The following is an 18,012-nucleotide window of genomic DNA, read 5'->3' as shown; positions in this document are numbered from 1 at the left end:
AGTGCAGTTATTGTGAGAGGAATGAATTACGGAAAAAGATAAAATTCTAATTATGTAGGACATTGAAATACCAGATGATAAAAGACCCGAATATCAGTAAAGAAGAAAAACACTACCTGTAAAAGCAACATCGAACAATACTGGGACTAACAGTGGTATTTTCAGCTAACTTGTCAGATTAGTGATAAAACCTATAAACCCAACACACCCGGAGTGGACATGTTGTCAGGGCTCTGGAGATGGGCTTCATTGGTAAAATGCATATATTACTATTAACAAATGCCACTGCAGTATATGTAATGAAATAAAGCGAAGCACAGGTGTTCAAGAAAAAAACAAATTTTAGATATAAAAGAGCATACACCTTGTTTTTAAGTAACGTTTGCTGCATCTTTTACACACTGTTAATGGTTGATGGATTAGCTCATGCCTCGCGCCTGATTACTAAGTGGGAACCGTGGCTCCTCTCCGACTTGGCTCTCCCTGTTCATTTTGTGACTTGCCAAACTCTACTTTGTACCAGAATTGAGCCATTGTAAGCAGTAGACTCTGTTTGAAGAATGTGGTGAAATAGCGACAATCAGTTGCACTCCCAGCAACTCATCTTCCACACTTGATTGTCCCTTGTCCTCAAATGTTCTGAAGGATTTGTCATATGATTGCCAGAAGTGGCAGTGGCATTCATGAAGCTAAAGCTAACAGGAGTGTGTGGGAGATAGAGAGGGAGAGAGATAAAGATAGCGAGAGTGACAAAGAAAGGGGGAGAAAAAGAACGAATTGGAAGGAGGGGGAACGTACGTTATTTGTACTCATCTAAAAATAGAAGAAGCAGCTGAATACATGCCAATGTGTGACATCACCAGAGAAATGGGCTGAACACCTATGAGTTTAATGTTTATTTTTAATACCTATAGGCCCGTGTCATGCCAATAAACAGGACACAAGTAAGGAAAATAGTAAAGGAGCCCATTATCATATGCAAATCACAGTGACGTCACATGTAGTGACATCACAAGAAGTGATGTCAGGCCCTTATAATAATTTTCACGTGAAAGGTTGACGGCCTGTTTTAAAAACAATAAACAAGAAACATAAAATGATGTAAAAATAAGTTTTTGGTTTCAGTTTTTATACATCATGTGTTTTGCCCACTATTAGTTAAACTCGGAAATGACTGAAAGTGTAAATATTTTTAAACAGATATGTGGAACTTAGAAATTACATTTTTAAACAGTTTTCAGTGAATAAATAAAATGTGCTTTTAATTTGCGCTTGTTTCCTGACGTTATTCTTTATCCAGCCCCTAAACCCCAAAGTGTTTCACATTTTCAATGTATTAGGCAATAGAAGGACTCGTTTTGTCAAGTTCTCTGTTCCTCTCTTGCGCCACTCACACAAAAAAGCACTCAGAGGCCTGTGTCTGCAGTGCTGGGGCACAAAGTAACAATTACCACCAGTTGCAGGCTAAGGAGCTACGTGGAACTGAGTCCCGTTTCTAGATAATAGTGGGGGGACCCCTTCAAACTGTGGCTACTGTTAGAAGGGGGATCTCAGGGCAGGGCAAGAAGTGTATCTAACCACGCTGTGACCCACCTCTCCTAGGAATACAGCCGAGCACTGGCGGGAGACTCTCCTGGGGGAGAGTCTTGTATCTGAGATCGGACGCGCTGAGCTAGCACCACTCGACAAAGAGACACCACACCGTAGGTTCTGAAGAACGTATTCTTTATCTAGCAAGATATCAGGATCTTTATGATCCGCAAGGTTCGTATTTACAAGTAGAGCAAGGGCTCATAGAGTCTCGGCAAGGGTAGGGGTAGCGGGACAGTCTTAAGGTTCAAGGTCAATGCAGGTGCGCATCCGGCGCACAGCTCTCAATCTCCGAGCCGGGGGATACGATACGATCTTGGGTCCAGCCGGACCAGAACAGTTGGTGAGCCGCGACCACGTCAGCTGGGCTCAGATGGATCAGGCAGAAGTCTGTCTCTGCCAAGTGGGAGCCGCGACGTCGTCTGCAGGGCTCAGGTGGATCAGGCAGAAGTCCGTCTCTGCCAAGTGGGAGCCGCAACGTCGTCAGCAGGGCTCAGGTGTTCTTAAGGTTGCAAGGGAGCCGCGACCACGTCAGCAGGGTTCAGATGGTTCAGGCAGAAGTCCCAGAGCTCCCCTTGTTATAGGTCTGCTCCTCTTTGATGTCCGGAGTCCTCGCAGGCAGGGGTCTTAGCACCTGGGGGTCGCTTGTCGGGGTTTCCTGCCACGCGGCCATTTGATCGTTTCAAGTTGGGTCTAGAGGGATCCCAGACACACAGCAGGCGTGGAGCCAGCCCTCAGGGGGGCTGGAGGGGTGATCGAAACCCATCTCTCAAGGGGAGGCTGGAGGTGTGATAGAAACTGCTCCTCCCTCTCTCGCTTCCTGGGGACTCTCTACCCCACAGCCGGGCATGGTGCGTCTTGGGCCTTGGTCACGCTGGGGCCGGGTGGCCATCTTAGGTGCAGGGGAATGGTCAACGGAGGCCTTCGGGGCTGATAGGATTGGGAGGCGTCCGGGACCGGGAAAATGGGGGTGAGTACGGGGAAGTCTCTTGTTGTCTGTGGGGTCATGGAGGGAGTGTGCCGTGATAATCAGGGGTCTGGTGGGGTGCACGGGTCAGGGTCGGGTCGCTATGAGTCAGGAGGGGCCGCGCCACGAGGCCGGGTCTAACACGCGTCCCCTCCAGCTGAAGGCCGGAGAGAACTACCCATCCTCTTGGGGGTTCTCTTCGCTGAGGCGGAAGAATCTGGAGAGGCCGTCAGCGTTGGCGTGGTCAGTACCAGGGTGATGCTCTACGGTGAAGTCCATCCCCTGGAGGGAGATCGACCATCGTAGCAGTTTGGGGTTTTCTCCTCTCATCTGCATGAGCCACCGTAAGGGTCAATGATCTGTTTGGACTCGGAAGTGGGTTCCGAACAGGTAGGGTCATAGCTTCTTTAGAGCCCAGACCACGGCAAACGCTTCGCGTTCAATGGTGCTCCATCGTTGTTCTCTGGGCAGTAGCCTCCGACTAATGAAGGCTACAGGCTGATCTATGCCTTTCTCGTTGAGCTGGGAGAGAACGGCTCCAATGCCATGCTCGGAAGCATCGGTTTGCACCACAAACTCTTTGGAGTAGTCGGGGGCTTGGAGCACGGGGCGGTGCACATGACGGTTTTCAGGGCGTCGAACGCCTCTTGGCAGGAGGGGGTCCACTGCACCTTTTTGGGCTGTCTTTTGGAAGTTAGTTCTGTGAGGGGGCCCACTAGGCTGCCGTAGCTTTCGATGAACCTCCGGTAGTAACCGGTGAGGCCCAGAAAGGCTCGGACTTCTGTTTGGGTGGTGGGTGGTTCCCATGCCAGGATGGCGTCAATCTTAGGCTGGAGAGGGGTGACCTGCCCGCTCCCGACCTGGTGCCCCAGGTAGACAACCGATCCTTGCCCAATCTGGCACTTGCTGGCTTTCACTGTTAGGCCTGCCTAGCGCAGGGCCATCTACACCTTCCGGAGGTGCTGGAGGTGCTCATTCCATTGGAACTGAATACCGCAATATCGTCCAGATATGCGGCGCTGAACTCTTCTAGTCCGGCTAGGACTTGGTTAACCAGTCTTTGAAAGGTGGCTGGAGCATTTTTCATCCCGAAGGGCATCACTCGGACGTGATAGTGTCCATCCGGGGTGGAGAAGGCAGACCGCTCCTTGGCTCCCTCTGTGAGCGCAATTTGCCAGTATCCGCAGGTCAGATCATAGGTGCTGAGGTAGCGAGCAGACCCGAGGAGGTCAATAAGCTCGTCGGCGCGGGAAATCGGGTGAGCATCGGCTCGGGTGACTGCATTGAGCCCCCGGTAGTCCACACAGAACCTTAATTCGGGTGCGACCCCAGGGGCAGCTGCTTTTGGGACCAGTACCACAGGACTGGCCCAGGGACTGTCTGAAGGTTCGATCACCCCCAGGGTTAACATCTTCAAGACCTCGGCCTGGATGCAGGTCCGGACTCTGTCGGGAACACGGTAGGCTCTGTGTCGCACCGGCGGGCTGTCTCCGGTGTCCACATCGTGGACACACCAGTCAGTGACCTTGGGGACGAGAGAGAACAGGTCTGAGAACTGCCCCAAGAGCTGGCGGCAGTCTTCGTGTTGTTGGGGAGTGAGGGAGGAAGAGAGGTTCACTCCTGCTACGGTGCCATCTTTCTCCTTGGCACACAGGAGGTCAGGGAGAGGCTCCGTTTCCTCTTCCGCCCCGTCATCGGTGACTAGGAGTAAACTCAACTCTGCCCGCACGAAGTGAGGTTTGAGGCGGTTCACGTGGAGGATCCGTAGGGGGTTCCGTGGGGACTGGACGTCCACCAAGTATGTGACTTGGCTCTTCCGCTCCACCACTTTGAAGGGCCCTGTCCATTTATCTTAGAGGGCACAGGGTTTCACTGGAGCCATCACCCAGACCTGCTGGCCCGGTTGGAACTCGACCAGAGTGGCATTCTGGTCGTACCAGCGTTTCATTTCTTCCTGGCTTGCTTCGAGGTTGGCTTCGGCCAGCTCTCGGAACTTCCGAGTTTGGTTTCGGAGGGTGAAGATGTATCGAAACACATCCTGGGGTGGGTCTCGGGTGCCGTCCCCCACCCCTCCTTGACCAGGCTAAGGGGTCCTCGGATGGGATGACCATTAAGCAATTCAAACGGGCTGAACCCCAAGGACTTTTGGGGAACTTCCCGGTAAGCAAACAAGAGGCAGGGGAGGAGGACGTCCCACTTACGCCGGAGGAGCTCTTCTTGTCCCATGATCATCCCCTTCAGGGTCCAGTTAAACAGCTCTACTAGACCATTTCCCTGGGGATGGTACGGGGTAGTGAATTTGTAGGACACTCTGCATTGTTGTCACAGGGACATCATGTATTTGGAGATAAAATTAGTGGCGCGATCGCTCACGACCTCTCAGGGGAAACCTATGTGGGAAAAGATCCCCATCAACGCCCGGCCCACCACGGGGGCCGTTACGGTGCGGAGGGGAATGGCCTCGGGGTATCGGGTGGCATGATCTACATGGACTAGGATAAATCGGTGACCTTGGGATGTCCTGGGGACCAAGGGCCCCACAATGTCGATTCCGACCCGTTCAAAGAGGGTACTGACGACGGGGAAGGGTTGGAGGGGAGCCTTGCGCTTTCTTCCACTTTTGCCACTAGCCTGGCACGTGGGGCAGGACTTGCAGTGGGCCTCTACGTTGGCTCGCATCTTCGGCCAGTAAAAATGAGTAACTAAGCGGTTGTAGGTCTTGTCTTGGCCCAAGTGTCCCGCCAGGGGTACGTCATGGGCCAGGCCCAAGAGGAAGTCTTGGAAGCGTAGGGGTACCACCAGCACCCGGGCTGACCCTAGCTCAGCAGACTTCGGCTCACTGTACAGGAGGCCATTCTCCCAATAAAGTTAATGGGTTCCGGACTGGTCGCCCCCAGCTTGGGCTTCGGCCTGTTGCCGGGGTCCGACCAGGGAAGGGCAGGTAGCTTGTTCTCGGCAGAACTCCTCTCGGGAGTGGCCCCCTTTGTGGCGCCACTGTGCCAACTCGGGTAGATCATCTAACTCCGCGATCTGTGCGGGATCGAGATGCACGGGTCCGTCGTCGGCGACGGCTTCTTCTCCTGGGAAGAGGTCGTGGGGTTCGGCTCTGCTGTTTCTGTCTTTGTCAATGGGGGAGAGGCTGGGAGGTTCATCCTGGACTTCCCCGAGAGGGGGCAGTCGAGCGGACATGGATCGTGTGGTGGCGCACACCCATTCGGGTAGGCCCATCATTCCTAGGTGGATTTTGCGTTCGACTTTTCCCCACGGAGAACTTTCTAGGTCGTTGCCCAGGAGACAGTCCACAGGTTGTGAAGCTCGGACAGCTACTCGTAACTTGCCGGTCACTCTCCCCCCACTCAAACGGTACCAGGGCCATCTTACACAAGCTTTCTGTATTGTCGGAGGAGATTACAGGGCAGAAGACATTAGGGATGATTTGGTCCTCTTTGACTAAATGGCCGAGGACACCGGTGATGCTCGCCCCGGTGTCACAAAGGGCCTCCACTTGGCGGCCAATAACCGTCACTAGCTGCCGGTATTTCTTGGTGTTAGCGGGTAGGGGGGCTCCGGGAACCATTTCTCCATCTCCTGGGGAGACTAGGGCCATGGCAGCGGGTTCCCACTCTTGGGGGTCCTCAAACTCTTCCCCTAGGGCTACGGTGGCCATCTGTCGGGCTGGGGGAGCTGTTGGGGTGGATCGCTGGGCCATGGGACACTGGGGGTCACTGGTGTAATGCCCGATCTGTTGACATCGGAAGCAGGTGATATTCACTCGGGCCCTGGCCATCCTGGAGGGGCCGGTATTGGCTGAAGGAGGGGCTGGAAAGCTCGGTGTTGGTTTCTCGGGGGGCTACGCTGGGGACCTGACTGCAATTCCCTCAGTCTTCTGTGGTTTCCCCCCCCTCTCTGGCGGGGAGGTCCCTGATTGTTTCGGGGGTATTCTCCTACGGGGCCCCGGGGGACCCGGGTGTTCACCCAGCGATCTGCTTCGACGGCCAGCTTCCTCGGATCTGCCAGCTTGCTGTGGAACAGATGCTGTTGTAGTTCCACAAAGCAGTTTGTGAATAAGTGTTCCCAAGCAATGAGATCGAATAGTCCTTCGAAGGTGGTGACCTTGCTGCCCTTGATCCACCCTTCTAAGGCTCGACTGTAAAAGTTCACATACTCCACCCACGTGGTGCCCAGGATCTTGCAGTTTCGAAACCGCTGGCGATACATCTCGGGGTGAGCCCATATCGATCTAAGAGGGCCTCTTTCATGTGGCTGTAGGAGGTCTGCATGGAGGACGGCAGGTTGAGCAAGGTGTCTCTCCCCTCGCTCAGGAATCGACCCCAGAACCCGGCCCCCCAATCCTTCTGTGGGACTCGGTGGGAGGTCAAGGCTACCTCGTAGGCCTTGAACCATTGCTGGATGTCATCGATTTTTAAGTACTCTTTGACCACATCCTTGGGGATGTGGACCTTCGGCTCTACCGGGGGAACGGTCTCTCGGTTCCCCGGGGCGGGGCTTCTTCGCTCCTCGCCTTGAGTTCGATCTCCTTTAGGCTGCGCTCATGCTCCAGCTGAAGTCTCTTCACTTAGTGTTCTCATTGCAGTTTCTTCTCCTCTAACTCCCCTTGTACTCGCAATTGTTCTATTGCTAGCTTTTTCTCTGCCAAATTTATCTCGCCCTTGATTTTTAGTCTGGCCATTTCAAGTTCGTCTCTCTGTCTGCTAGCTCTTTCAGGGATAAGTCCCCATCTGGTGCGTTGCTTCATACCTGGGTGCTGTTGCTTCCCCCTTGGAAGAGTTCGGTTTCGACCGGCTGCTCCGCCTCTCTGCTGTTTCATTCTGTTTGGGGAAGGGGGCTCCGGACTCCACCCAGGCTTTCAGGGCTTTCTGCATATCTTCTTTGGTATTTAAACCAGTGGTAGCGATTTTGCGTTCTTTGCAAAATTGCTTCAGTTCTTTGTGCGTATACTCTTCTAATTGCTCTGCACGGAACGTAGGACTCGCGTCGGTTTCAGTAGGACTCATGGTGATTTCTTCTGCCGTCTTTGTTCAGTAGTGCGTCAACCGCTCACTGTACGATCTCTAGATGGTGGGCTCGGATCCCGTCGCCTGCCACCAATGTTAGAAGGGGCGATCTCAGGGGAGGGCAAGAAGTGTACCTAACCACCCTGTGACCCACCTCTCCTAGGAATACAGCCAAGCACTGGCGGGAGACTCTCCTGGGCGAGAGTCTTGTATCTGAGATCGTACGCGCTGAGCTAGCACCACTCGACAATGAGACACCACACCGTAGGTTCTGAAGAACGTATTCTTTATCTAGCAAGATATCAGAATCTTTATGATCCGCAAGGTTCGTATTTACAAGTAGAGCAAGGGCTCATATAGTCTCGGCAAGGGTAGGGGTAGCAGGACAGTCTTAATGTTCAGGGTCAATGCAGGTGCGCATCCGTCGCACAGCTCTCAATCTCCGAGCCGGGGGATACGATTCGATCTTAGGTCCAGCCGGACCAGAACAGTTGATGAGCCGCGACCACGTCAGCTGGGCTCAGATGGATCAGGCAGAAGTCCGTCTCTGCCAAGTGGGAGCCGCGACGTCGTCAGCAGGGCTCAGGTGGATCAGGCAGAAGTCCGTCTCTGCCAAGTGGGAGCTGCAACGTCGTCAGCAGGGCTCAGGTGTTCTTAAGGTTGCAAGGGAGCCGCGACCACGTCAGCAGGGCTCAGATGGTTCAGGCAGAAGTCCGTCTCTGCCAGGTGGGAGCCGCAACGATGTCAGCAGGGCTCTCTTAGTTCCAGGAGTCGAAACTCTCGATAGTCCCAGAGCGCCCCTTGTTATAGGTCTGCTCCTCTTTGATGTCCGGAGTCCTCGCAGGCAGGGGTCTTAGCACCTGGGGGTTGCTTGTCGGGGTTTCCTGCCACGCGGCCCTTTGATCCTTTCAAGTTGGGTCTGGAGGGATCCCAGACACACAGCAGGCATGGAGCCAGCCCTCAGGGGGGTCGGAGAAGCGATCGAAACCCATCTCTCAAGGGGAGGCTGGAGGTGTGATAGAAACTTGGGACCAGCTTGGGACCATCCATGCCATTGCGGTGAGACGACCGAAGACACTTCTCCAGGTTCACAATTAAGGAACCTATTAACGACTGTGGGAGGAGGAAGTGACCCGACTTCCCTTGCCAAATTTCTAAACACCGAAACGTGAGACGTCACCAATAGGGGATCCTATATTGTCCCTACCATCAGGTCATTTGAACACTTTTTAGAAACCACCTCAAATTTATTTATTTTATTTATTTATTTTTTGCAATTTTTAAAGCGCAAACAAATACCCATAAGGGTGTCTCGGCGCTAAATTCACAGAACTCACTTAGAGGTGACAGGGGAGTTTAAGGTGGAGGATAGCTATGTCTAGACAGGGGAGTCAGGGGGAGGAGAATAGCCATGTCTTGAGGCTTTTACGAAATTTTAGAAGTGTGGGGGCAGTTTTGATATGGAGAGGTAAATTGTTCCACAGTTTGGCCGTGGCAATGGTGAAGCGTCTGTCTCCCCAGTTGGCCCTTTTTGTTCGAGGGACTTTCAACAGAAAGGCTGAAGAAGACCGTAGAATCCTTTGTTGTTCAACTCGACGGAGAGCTTCATTTAAAAACTGTGGTCCTGTATTGTTCAGGGTCTTATATGCTATGCACATAGCTTTAAATTTGATTCTGCTACTGATGGGGAGCCAATGGAGTTTTCTGATGTATGTGGAAATGGGTGAGAATTTAGGGATAGACAGTAACATTCTGGCTGCAGCATTTTGTACTGTTTGTAGTTTATTGAGAACTCCTTCCTGAAGAAGAAGTGAATTGCAGTAATCGGTTCTCGAGAACACTAATGTACTGATGAGAGTTTTTCCTGCTGATTGTGGAAGGTAAGGAAGCAGTTTTTTTATTTTTTTGAGGGTATAGAAAGCAGATGAAACAACGGCGTTGGCATGGTGGTGAAATGTCAGCTTGTTGTCAAAGATGACTCCCAGATTGCGGACCTTTGCCACCGGCTGGGGTGGGGGCCCCAACTGAGGTGGCCACCACTGAGGAGACCATGCTGGGTGCAAGCTCCCGAATGTCATCACCTCCGTTTTGTCGGAGTTAAGCTTGAGGCAATTTGATGACATCCAGGAGCTTATCGCCTTCATTCCCTCCTGAAAGTTGGCTGCGACGGATGTTCCATTGTTGTGCACCGATAATACTAGTTGGGTATCATCGGCGTACGTAGTAAGGGCAATTCCATAAGATTTTATCACCCTCGCCAAGTCCGACGCATAGATATTAAACAGCGTCGGGCTTAGCGAGGAGCCCTGGGGAACACCACAAGGGAGGGAGAAGGTATGGGAGGTGAAATTGCCCATCTTGATGGTCTGACGGTCAAACGAAATGGAATACATCTATACTCAATTCTAAGGATAAGTAGAAAATACAACCGTCAGGGATAAGAAACATAAACCCGATGTATAAATCTGGAGGATCCATACGTGTGTTCCCGGTGTAAATTCTAGTCGCCCTGAAGAAACTCCCTGGAAGGGATTGAAACGCGTTGGCTGATTTGTTTGTAAAGTGTACGGTGATAGGTTTTAAAAGAATGGACAAAAATAAATAAAGAACTTTTCTATATACATAAGTGACTATCTTCCTGGACTTTTTTCTTGGTGCGCCCCCATAAAAAACCAAACAATATATGAAATTGTATGTAAACAAATTTGTGTCTTTCAGTTATCAGGCACCACCAAACTCACATCTACACATGTAATTGAGCACCAGACTAAAGTGACTCCTCCCTGTATAAATATGTGCCATCAGTAATCGGGCTGATGGTTCCGCTGATGCGTACAGCAAATACAGTTTCTGGGATTGTGCGCATTGGCCTAAATTTTAATTGCTGAAGTTTCACGCAGTTTCGCTGATACACACAGCGTATAAGACTTGTGGATATTGCGCACTGTAAGCAGATCACTGAGGTTCACCCTTAAGTAGTAACTAGGTCAAAACATAGTATTTACATCATACAAAATGTCACTGCCCCTCCCTTCTTGTTGACCTCTCCAGGAGTTCCTTCTCTCTCGTGGTTGAAGTGAAAGAAGGTTTTCACACATTATGCTCGTGTCTGTGGCATTTCCTTAAGCGCAGAGAGGAAAGCCTCATTGTTAATGCATTGTTTGGGCTCTGAGGGGCAAGAATTCTTTGAACACCTTCCTGAACTCTCTGATAGTGACTCTGCCATTCTTAATGAATACGAGATCTGCTTCAAAAAGTTGGACTTGCACCACCTCCCCAAAGTGAGTACTGTCCTTGAACGCTATCTTTCTTTTTGGGAGAAGGATGCAAAGGCAGGATGAGTCAGTCAAACAGTACATGACTACCTAGCGCAAATTGGCTTCCACGTGCAATTTTGGTGCAGCTTAGAGGAGTGGTTAAGATATCAGTTTATGTTGGGATGCGTCCTCGAAAAAAACGAGAGACACCCTGTGGCAAAAAGAAAAGCCATTGCTTCAAGAAGTGCTGACCATGGCCAAAAGTCACTAGCATTCAAGAGCGTGTGTTGATATTATATGCAAAGACAGTTCAGGTGAAAAAAGGAGTACATTGATGTCAAGGTGCTGGTGGATAGATTTGTTGAACCCAAATTGAGCACCACTTCAAAACCCTTTAACACAAAAAAATTTCAAGTGAAGTACTTTAGGTGTGGCAACCCTGGCCATATGGCCAACTTTAAAGACCGCCCAGCTGGAAGGCCATGTGAAAAACTAGTGAGAGAAAAGGTCACGTCTCAAAAAGCTGCAGAACGGGCAACAAGCATAAAAAAGTCATGGAAGTTGAGCTTTATGAAGAAGAATTGGAAGGAATCAATATTCTCCCAGCCACAGGGAATGCTAGTGATGGCCCTCAGGAGCTATTTTTGATCAATGATGCTCCGTTGAGCATGCTGTTTGAATCTGGGGCCAAGATAACTCTAGTCCCAAAAACATTTTATGAGCGTAATTTCCTGGGCAAAGTCACCCTGTTGAAGCCAGACATAAGACCAATAGGTTAAGGTGGGGTGACTATTGAATTGCTGGGTTATTTCTGGGGCACAATTGACTTCAAAGGGAGAGCCTTGCCTGGCAAAATCTATGTCTTGATGAAAGGGGATTCGCTCATAAGTTGGTTCCATCAGCATGATCTACATATCTGCCTTGATCACAATGAGAACTGTCTGCGTAAAAGAATTACCACCAGTTAGGGTTGTTAGTAATGCTAATCGAGACTGGATCAAGGAATTTCCTGAGGTCTTTACTGGTGAGCTGGGTGTGTCTCAAAAACTATGTACATCAGATAAAGGTCAAATCTAATGCTGTTCCAAAAACTGCTACGGTTAGGGATGCACCTCTGTTAGTAAGGGAGTGCATGAAAGTTGAATTAGACAATCTCTTAGCCAAGTTCATCATTCAAGAAGTTGAAGCAACGGAGTGGGTCTCTCCTGTTGTAATGACCCGCAAGCCAATGGGGAAGCCAGGCTCTGTGTCGGCTCGAGGGAGCTCAACAAAGCAGTTATTGTTGATCATTACCCTTTACCCAACATAACTAATATGCTGGATTCTCTTAAGGGAGCAAGGCATTTTTCATCCTTGGACTTCACCTCCACCAATTGCGAAAAACAGCGAATCTCCTGAGACCACCGATGCTGCCCGGTGCAAAACACCTTTTATTCACCTCATAGATATCTTTCAAAATAATGAGGCGGGCGCTGGAAACTGGAAGGCAAGAAACAGGTTTATTACTCCAGAGGAGAACACATCAACTCAGACACCGGGATGTCGTCGGGAGGTGCTCTAACTGCATCTCCGTGGTTCGGTCTTTTATACACATTGCACCAGTTTATTAGCATGGTAAAACATCCTTGGAATCCCCGCCTCAGTCAGGTTCTCACACAAACCCAGCAGCAATCGTCCCCCCACTCAGATCTAACAGATGATCATTATCTCGCAGCTGGACATTCCGACAGGATCTAAAAACATGTGGGATCGGTCAGATCTAAGGGTTCGTGTCATTGTTTAAATCAGGCCCCTTTGTCAGTGAAACAAGCCCTGCCGTGTGTGGGTAATAAACCATGTCTGCAGGGGTCGGTTAGTGCCTGGGATCAGATGGAGTAGCCAGGTGTGGTGAAGGAGGTTATCAAAAGGGCTTGCCCGAGCATGGAGGATGAAAGGACAAACGGGTTTGGTGCGGGAAATGACTCCGGGGCTTTGTCATGATGACAAGGTTTTACAACCCCAGTACATTTGTTCAAGCTTGGTCAGAGCGATGGGGGATGATAGCGAGGTCGTGGTGACACATAGGTGACCAGCAGAGTACGAAATGGCCGCGATGTCTAAAATGGTTCCAGCTTACGCGCACGTAAAGGCCCTCGCTAAACAAGATGGCGCAGGCAATGTTCATATTTGTCGTTTTACTTTCTACAGTCCTCCCTTTGAACATAACTTAGCCAGCTTGCTAGTCTATTTCAATGTCCATAATGTCCTGTATCTCTTTATCGTTTATTACTCTCAACGTCGTGAGTTTAGTGTCCATAGTCTTAGGGTGCAAACAGTTTAGACAAAGAGAACACAAAAGTGGTATACAATGTATCCCCAAACAACAGCCACATATTGCTAATATTGGAACCAAGAGGATCATTATTATTTTCCAGCCCCATTATTTCAAAGTGCCCCAAAACCAGCTACCAAGTGTCCAAGTCTCTGATTCCTGATGGATTTCTGATGCCAGCCTGTAGAGATGTTCAATTGCTTTGAAACAGAAGGTGAGTTGTCAGGGACATAAGTACAGCAACTGGCACCGATGATGTGGCATGCTCCTCCACGGTCCGCTAGTACCACATCTAGAACAATGCGGTTCTGTAAAGCCACCAGGCGGACCGCCTACAGCTCAGCAATGTTGTTGGTAAGGATGCCAGCTGTGATGTTCAAGGCTGTTTCAACTCCTTGAGATAGGTGCCTGATGGCTCGGCTGTTTGCCATCGGACTCCATAGTGGGACGAGTCCTTTTGCTGCATCCAGGAATTGTGATGCAGCAGAGTCCGCTTGGTCTGTGTCTTTGGAATGCCTTTCTCGGTGGTGTTCTGCAGGTGCTGTGTAGGTTGGAGGCAGAACAAAGGCGATGTAGCATGTGTCCCCCCAGCCTTTTGGGAACCAGGTGTAGGCTTTGGAACCACAGATGAAGTACATGTTGGGTGATGCAACAAATGTAGGGGGGTCTGGTACTTGTCCTTTTAACTGCATTACTTCTGACCTTTTCCAAGGAACATGAACCCAAAGTCTGCGCCAGTGTGCCTCAACAGCCCCTCAACCGTTATTTTGGGCATCGGTAAGTGCGCTAACAAAGACTGGGGCCGCCTCTCTCATTGGCATAGCTGTTTCTAAGGGGGGTGTTGGGAAAACCGGTCCTATCACGATAAGCCATTAAAACAGACATAGTGCCAAACATCTCCTCTTCCTGAACATCGCCTCTTTTTATTTGCGATCTAAGGTCCATTAATCCGGTTGGTATCTGCATAAGCGCATTCTCAAATCTTTGCATGACCAGGGTACACATGTATTCAGCCCAGGTGGTCTGTTCCATAAACGTCCACTGGGAAAAGGTGGACCATATTTCTTTAAAGGCATAAATATTCCCGTTATTTATCCAACATTCACACTGTTGCTTCTGTAGGTCATTTTTTTGAAGGGACAAAATGCTGACTGCAGAGTGCAAGGTGGCCAGCCGGGGGGAATTCAACAATTTATATAAATCCTGCTTAATGTTACACCACGGGAAATCAGGAAAAGAGCGTGTAGGGGTAAAGCCGCAGGGGTTGGGAGGATGGAGACTTGTTGTCATTCCCACAGCAAGGACAGGGTTAGCGGGCGTGGTTGGTTTCATAGGAAAAATCAGGAGGGATGGTGTGACTGGGAGAACAGTAAGAGGGGCAGTGGGGGCAGGAGTGGTCGGTGGCGGCGGGACATGTGGGGTGTGAGGCGTCAGGGCAGGGTACATTGGGGCATATGCAGGAGGGCTTTCTTGTACGGTATCAAGCAAATAATCATCTTCTTCTCCCCCTTTCATATGGCCCTTTCCTTTCTCCTCGCAAGCTGGACAACATTGTTGTACCTGGGGTCTGCTTTCTAGCTCTCTGCTCTATCTCTTTCCTCCAAAATCGGACAGATTCAAACATAGACGGGTGCGTTTTTCTTTTCATTAATTGTTCCTCTAAGTTGGTGAGAACTTGGGAATTAAAGGAGCCATAATGTGGCCACTGTAATTCCGCGTTACTTTGTTTAGTATATTTTACCCAGAATGAGGAAAACATTATGGCAGAAGGGCCATGTTTAACATACATCGTATGGCATGGGGTCCCTTCTGGAGGAAGCGAACAAGCCGCCTCCTGCGGGGAGTCCTGTGTACACATACAACAACATAACCTCTTGAACTTACTACTGACTGGTATGCTTAAAAACAGATAACAGACACCAGCGGGTTTTAAAAGTCACATCGCTTGCTTGACTGTTGCAAAAGTCAATAACAGCAGAATCATACAGAACAGACACCAGCGGGTTTTTAATATTCACCTCCCTTGCTTGGCTTTGGCAAAAGTCAATAACAGCTTGGCTTTTGCGAAAGTCAATAACAGAGTCATACAGTCTTGGTGGGTGATCAGTCCACCCTTACCTTACAGGGGTAGTTCTCTTCTGCAGACGTAGGGCTGTGTCCTGCTCCAGAAATGATTTGCTAGGGGACTCCAGCGAGAACGCGGTCAAGTGGCCCAGACCAGGTGGGGAGGAGCAGCAGGCGAGTCGTTTGGCTTACCCGATTGCAAGAATTCCTCGGGTAGGGTACCTCAGTTGGAGTCTCTCCGTGCACCCCCTCACATCCTCCGGGTCTGACCTTCGTGCTCGTGGAGTCCCTATTCGGGTGCCATTTGAAGAACCGATTAAACCCACTTACTGGGTCTCGGCGGTGGGGGAACCGCCCAAGTCTTCTATACCTTCCATACTTAGTAAAAGGATACACAGGAGCCTTTGTCTGCAGGAGGATCCCATATTTATTCAATAGCCCGGGCTATGGAACAGAGTCCCAAGCTAGTCAGAGACAAGACGGAGAAGGTTGCTGCTTCACTCTGCAGCTTACAAGCCTTTTATACTTTTTCATCCCAGTCTTTTGGCTGTTAGTCCATTGTTTAATCAGGGCAGTGTTTGCAGTTGATAACCAGATCCAGACGACGTTTGTAGATGGTGACCTGGTCAAGGCTTGGTACACAAATCATTGTTCACTCGGCTTTGATCAAGGCTCAGTCTTTCAGGTCATTGTTCAATTGCCCTGATCAAATCCTAGTCTTTCAAGTCATTGTTTAATCACCCTGATGAAGGTCCAGCAGTCAGACCATTGTCCAGATAACCTGATCACGGTGTCAAGGATGTTTACCAGGCTGGGAGCAGGAGAGGGAAAATAAATCATTTACTCAGGGTGTGAGTGTCTCATGGCTTCAGTTGAACTGCAAAGAACAGGGGGGGTTGAGTGTGCGACAGTTCCTGGGCAAAAATGCAGGCTGCAAGATGGTTTTTGTCATGTCAGTTAGAATTTCCTCAGGCATCAGCAGAAATGACCAGGTGGGTCATGTGGAAGTGTTTGACACGAGATGGCAATGAAAAAGCAATGAAGTCCCGGTACAAATGATGCAGATCAGAAAACACTTTTCCTCACATTGCCTACAAAACGAAGTCAGACCAATGAATTTACGGACATCTTTCTGAGTGGAAGGTACTGGTGTGTCTAAAATTGCTCGAATGCGATAGTGCACGACCCTCCTTAGACAGAAGGTGACCTAAGTAGGTAACCTTCGGTCTACAATATTGTAATTTCTTCCGTGATACTTTATGGTTGTGTGCAGCAAGAAAAGACAGTAGAGACAAAGTACATTTTTCACACTGCTCAGGAGTATCGGCTGCCAACAAGATGTCGTCGACATATTGTATGAGGGCCACTCCTTTAGGAAAAACGAAAGAATCAAGCTGTCTCTTCAATGCTTGACTATAAATACTCGGACTCTCAATGTACCCTTGAGGAACTCTACAAAATCTGTAGGATCGATTATTCTAAGTGAAACCAAACAATTATCGGCTATCAGGATGAATAGGAATCGAGACGAAAGCATTCTTCAAATCAATCACAGAAAATGTAGTCGCTGTTATGTCAGAAACCACAGGGTACTGCGGTACTACAATCTTTTTTTTTTTTTAATCCTCATCTGCCTGGCCCTCCTCTTAATTAGCCTCCAACTGCCATGCGCGTATTAGATCAGAGTGCAAAGTTATCGCTGCACCTGAGAACGCGATTAGTGAGAATCGGCAGGAGATGGCCCGAAGAGGAAAAGGGGAAGACTCCAAACTTGGTATTAAAACCTGTTGAACCAGCCCTTGAACTGAGAGGAGGGGCCTAGTTCTTGGAGTTTTATGGCATAATCATAGGACCGGGGGAAAAAAAAAAAACCTGGTTACTGTCTCCACTGAACCAAAAATTTCCAGAAAGCCAGGTTTCGTGAGCCGCATGATCTCATCATATCTGTTTTAGAAGTTGCATACAGGGATGACAGCCAATTTGCATGTGTTGGTGCCGAGTTTTCTATCCAAACCTTGCATATCTCTCTTCTTGCAAGCAATATTGCATAGAACAAAAATGTCCTTGCATGACCCTTTATACTGTTGTCCCATCCGAATATAATCAGGGGTAGTGTGATAGGAACCGAGATGTTAAGAATGGAATCCAAGGTCACTTTCACTTCATTCCAGAACTGTAATATATTAGGACATTCTTTAAACATATGGATGTCCGAAGCCGCAATGTATTTGAATTTATTACATTTCTTCCCTGAGATGAATTTAGACAGTTTTAAAGGGGTTAAATAGGCTCGATGTATCGTGAAGAAATGGTTACGCCTAAGCCATGCAGGTTTAACGCACTTATATAACAAGGTGCAGGATTTCTGCCAGATTTCGATACTTTGGACCCCGAGTTCTGTTCCCCATAATTGTTCCGGCAGGGTGAATTCTCCATCGATCTCTTCTAACAGATTCCAGAACCACTGCGAAACTTCTTTACTCCCTCCTGATTGTTCTACCAATTTTTCTTCAATGGTACTGCTCTTCCCAAGTGTTACCCCTGACCTAGCCAGTGCTTTGACCCAACTATCTAGTTGTATAAACTTGAACCTCGAAAACTCTGAGCCCAGTTGTTCCTGCAGCTCCACCCAGGGCCTGAGGGATTCGCCTGCCAACAAATCACCCCATGTTAATAATCCTCCTTCTCTCAGCGGGATTGCCAGCCTATCTTTCAGACAAAGCGGCAACCCTGAAGATTCCCAGATGGGTGCAAAATTTGAAAAATATGTCAGGCCTAGTTTTTTCCTTATATGTGACCAGGCCTTTG

At 49.4% G+C, this 18,012-nt stretch overlaps 1 pseudogene; it reads left to right on the top strand.

Annotated features, from left to right (window-relative positions):
* Positions 1-18,012, top strand: part of LOC147736982 (uncharacterized) — a 107,489-nt pseudogene that overhangs the window by 22,613 nt on the left and 66,864 nt on the right.

The sequence above is a fragment of the Lissotriton vulgaris genome, chromosome 1_1 (genome assembly GCF_964263255.1).
Source record: "Lissotriton vulgaris chromosome 1_1, aLisVul1.2, whole genome shotgun sequence".
Taxonomy (NCBI): domain Eukaryota; kingdom Metazoa; phylum Chordata; class Amphibia; order Caudata; family Salamandridae; genus Lissotriton; species Lissotriton vulgaris.
The sequence above is the reverse complement of the archived record's forward strand: the minus strand, read 5'-3'. Positions and strand labels throughout refer to the sequence as shown.